The following is a 5,033-nucleotide window of genomic DNA, read 5'->3' on the forward strand; positions in this document are numbered from 1 at the left end:
ACCCGGAATGGATCCATGCAGACCTGGGGGGGGATCTATACAGACCCTGGGGGCTCTATGCAGACCCGGGGGGCTCCATACAGACTTGGGGGATCCTATAAAACCCCAAGATGCTGTATCCAGCACCGAAATAGAAGTATCCAGCCCCAGGATGACCATATCCTGCACCAGGATGGCCGTATCCGGCACTTGGGTGGCTGTACCCAGCTCCAGGATGCTGTATCCAACACTGGGATAAAGGTATATGCAGGCTATTGGGATGCTGTATCCAACACTGGGATAACCGTATGCAGGCTATTGGGATGCTGTATCCAACACTGGGATAACTGTATGCAGGTTATCAGGATGCTGTATCCAACACTGGGATAACTGTATGCAGGCTATTGGGATGCTGTATCCAACACTGGGATAACCGTATGCAGGCTATTGGGATGCTGTATCCAACACTGGGATAACCATATGCAGGCTATCAGGATGCTGTATACAACACTGGGATGCCCTTATCCAGACCCAGGATGTATCCATCCCTGGGATACCGGAGGGGACCAAGCAGGAGGCAGGATTCCCTGGACACAGCCTGCCTGGGGACCAGCCCCTTGCCTCCATATTCCCAGGCTGTGACCTTCATCCCTTCATCATCCTCATGGTTCAGATCCTGTTTGAAACCTCTTCAATCCCACGGGCCCAGGAGATGAAGGATGGGAACGAGGGGATAGGGAGGAGCTTTGTTGGGATGGGGGCTCCACCTTCCCCTTCCTCCTGTTCCCTGCCCCACACCGGGGATGATTCCCGGGATCTGCCCCCGTTCAGCCCCACCGGGGTCCCCCCATCTCCCCCCAGTCCCGATGCTCCATAAGCCGCTTGCTTTAATAGCATTAAACGCTTCCAAACAAACCGGTCCTTCACCCCCGGCCCCGCAGGGACCCGGCAGGGATGGGGGGGACACGGTAAGGAGATTGGAATGGGATTTGGGAGAGATAAAGGAGCAGGAACGTGGCCAAATCCCACCCTGGGCACTCAGCCCCATGGATCAGCCCTAAACACCCCCCTCGCTGCCCCTGTGCCCCCATTCTAGGGGGACCCCTGCTCCCCATCATCCCTAGAGCAGGATGCAGGGGTCCACTGGGTCCCCCCCATCCCCATTCAGAGCCCCCCCTTCCATGTCTGGGGTCCCCAGAGCTGCATCCATGGGGGGATCTCACCTTGGGGATGGGGGAAACACCCCCCAAGGTCCCAACACTGCTCCCCCCCGCTCCAGGCATCGGGAGCTGGGGGATAAAGGAGGAGAAGGAAGGGAATGAGGAAAGGGAAAACCGGGAATGAAGCTTTTCCATCCTGCCCTTTGGATCTGCTGCTCTTGGAGCCTTCCTGCTCCAATCCAGGTATCCCAAATTGTCCCGCTTGTATCCGGATGGGACACGGGGCTGGGAAGGATGGAGCAGGATGGGGAGTGAAGCAGGGACCCCCCCAAACCTGCCCCCGCTCCCCCCCTCTCCTCCCACCGGGTTTAAGCAGATTTATCCTTAACCCATCCCCTTCCTTTATATATCCAGGGATGCTCCCGGAGCCCTCAGAGGGATCCTCCCACCGGGAAGGGAAGGGAGGCCTCAGGTGAGTGGGGCAGGGGGATGCTGGGGTCCCCCCACCCCGGTACCCTGCAATATGGGGTTGAGAGCGAAGGGTTTGGGGCTTCGGGTGATGCTGACCCCCTGTAAGGGAGGACACATCCCCATGGGGTGCAATGGGCAGGACCAGCACAGCCCCATCCTCAGCAGGTGGGTGCATCCCGAGGGTATCCCAGTTGCTGGGTGCATCCCAGTTACATCCTTGTTGCTGGGTGCATCCCTGCTGGTGGGAGCATCTTGGGTGGTGGGTACATCCTGGGGGTATCCTGGGTGCTGGGTCTATCCCAAGTGCTGGGTTCATGCCGACTGCATCCCAAGTATTGGATGAATCTCTGATGGTGGGTGCATCCTGGTTACTGGGTGCATCCTGGTTACTGGGTGCATCCCGGTTACTGGGTGCATCCCAGTTGCTTGGTTCATCCCTGATGGTGGATGCATCCCGGGTGCATTTCGGTTGGTGGGTGCATTCCCGTTACTGGGTGCATCCCAGGTACATCCCCGTTACCAGCTGCATCCCGGGTACATCCCAGTTGCTGAGTGCATCCCCGTTATTGGGTGCATCCTGGGTACATCCCAGTTGCTGGGTGCATCCCCGTTACTGGGTGCATCCTGGGTACATCCCTGATGGTGGGTGCATCCTGGGTGCATCCCGGTTGCTGGGTGCACCTCCGTTATTGGGTACATCCCTGTTACTGAGTGCATCCCAGCTACAACCCAGTTGCTGGGTGCATCCCTGTTACTGAGTGCATCCCAGCTACATCCCGGTTGCTGGGTGCACTCCCGTTATTGGGTGCATCCCGTTTGCTGGGTGCATCCCTGGTGCATCCCAGGTCCATCCGCGTTCCCGGCTGCATCCCATGCTCTGGTGCTCCCCGCACTCTCCTCTCTCCCGCAGGATGCAGGGGCTCTGCCCGTGCCCGTCGCTGCCTGGCTCCCGCTGGCTCCCAGGTGCGCACCCAGCGATGGGGACCCCCGACCCCCCATTCCCTTCCTGCCCGCACCCCATGGTGGGGCTCAGGGGGTGATGTCCCCGTGTCCCTGAGGGTGCTCCCCCCCCAGCGCTCGCTGTCCGGTCCAGCCCCGGCTCCCGACAGATCCAGCTCTGGCATTTCATCCTGGAGCTGCTGCAGAAGGAGGAATTCCGCCACGTCATCGCCTGGCAGCAGGGCGAGTATGGGGAGTTCGTCATCAAGGACCCCGATGAGGTGGCTCGGCTCTGGGGGCGCAGGAAGTGCAAGCCCCAGATGAACTACGACAAACTGAGCCGGGCGCTGAGGTGAGCAGCGGATTCCCGAGCTCTGGAAGTGCTCCAGGATGAGGCTTGGAGCAGATTGGGATGTGGAAGGTGGCCCTGGAGCTGGATGAGCTTTAAGGTCCCTTCCCTGCCATGATCCCATGGTTCCGCAGAGCCCCCCCTCCATCCTCAGGGGGGGGCAGAGCCTTCATCATCCCATGGGAGCATCCCAGGGTACCCGTGTCCGTCCCCCCCCCCCCCCAGGTACTACTACAACAAGCGCATCCTGCACAAGACCAAGGGCAAACGCTTCACCTACAAGTTTGACTTCAGCCACCTCCTCCTCCTCCTCTGGGATCCCCGCAGCCTGTGCCGGCCGCCTGGAATGCCGAGCCAGGTACGGGATTATGGGATCCAACCCCCCCCGGGCACTCAGCACCGTCCCCAGTGCGGCCACATCCCGTTACTGTCCCCGCAGTGGGTACCGACCGCGCTGCGGAGCCGGCATTGGGGTCCCCAGCACCCCGATGCGCTGGGCAGGATGGAGCCCACCGCTGGGAGCAGTGAGTGCGGTGCTGGATGCGGGCCGCGGGGCTCGGCGCAGGCAGGAGGGCGCTGCCTGCATCCTGCCTGCGGTTCCTGGTCCCACAGCAGCACCCAGTGGCTGTACTGGGAGAGGATGGGGAGCCCCATTGCTGCTCTCCCGGTGCCCTCAGGATACAGCTCCGCGGCCCCCCCCATATTTAGGGGGCTCCTGCTGCCGGTTTGGGGGGCCGGGGATGCTGCCCTGCCTGGCCGCCTGCACCCCCCCGCTGGGACCCCCAACCTGGGCCCCCTTCCCCGCCTGCCCCCCAGCACCGCTGCTGCCCCCCAAGCCGGGGGTCCCCACATCCCTGCTCCTGCCCCCCCGTTTTCCCTATGGAATGGGGCTGGAGCGCCCATCCCGGCCAGCGCAGGAAGGCAAAGAGGAGGAGGAAGGCAAAGAGGAGGAGCTCCAGGGCAGCAGCAGAAGGGGGGTGCCCCACATCTGACCCCCCCCATCCTCACCTTGGGACCTGGCCCTATGGCTGAGCCCCACATGAGGTCTGGGGGGCCCAGATCAGCCTTTGCCCTCCCAATAAACCCGTGTGCAGAGGGCTCGGGCTGCTCTCAACTGCACCCCAAAGCCACCTCCCTGACCCCAAACCCCCCCACTATGGGGGGCACCCCCAAATACCCCATCAGCCCCCTCCGTGGAGGGTGAAGCCGGTTGGGATCGGCCTCGGGATGCATGGATCCGTATCCCGGATTCCCGGAACATGGATCATTTTCAGTTTCACTTTTCCATGTTTTCCACACTGGGAATTCTGGGGCTCTCCTTTTAGGGGACCCTCAATGGCTGAGGGATTGGGGGCTCCTTGTGGGGTACCTGGGGCTCAGCCCCCCCATTTGCCTCTGAGAACTGGTGGCTCAGGGCCCCCATTCCTGGTGCAGGGGGTGCAGAGGGACCCCCATAACCGGGAGTTCGTGGGTGACCCAGTGGTGGGACGGGGGGACCCCAGTGCCAGCCTGTGGGGGGGGGTCTCCCCCAAACCCATCTCTATAGCTCACTACAGATGTGTTCCCCAAAACCGTGTCTACAGTTTACTACAGATGTGGATCCCACAATCCCATCTCTCTCTCCAGATGTGGATCCCCAATCCCATCTCCCTCCAGATGTGGATCCCCAATCCCATCTCTCTCCCTCCAGATGTGGATCCCCCAATCCCATCTCTCTCCCTCCAGATGTGGATCCCCCAGTTCTATGTCTATGTCTCCCTCCAGATGTGGGTCCCCCAGTTCTATGTCTATGGCTCTCTCCAGATGTGGATCCCCCAATCCCATCTCTAAGGCTCCTTCCAGATGTGGATCCCCAATCCCATCTCCCCCCACATGTGCCCCCCCCGGTCTCCCCACTCCCCCTCTATCCCCACACCCCCCCCTCTGTCCCCCCCCACATCCGCTCCCCCCCTCCCTCCGCCGCTCCGTCCCCGCCGGCGCTGCCCCCTCTCGGGCTGCGTGGGTCGGGCGAGCCCGGGGATTGGGAGCGGCTTTAGGCCTCTCCCTCGGCCCGGCCCCCACCACCGCCGGGGCCGGGGGGGGGGGGGCCCCGCTCCGCCGCCGCCGCCGCCTCCAGAGCGAGCGGGGCCGGAGCC

Source organism: Melopsittacus undulatus, chromosome 20 (assembly GCF_012275295.1).
Source record: "Melopsittacus undulatus isolate bMelUnd1 chromosome 20, bMelUnd1.mat.Z, whole genome shotgun sequence".
Taxonomy (NCBI): domain Eukaryota; kingdom Metazoa; phylum Chordata; class Aves; order Psittaciformes; family Psittaculidae; genus Melopsittacus; species Melopsittacus undulatus.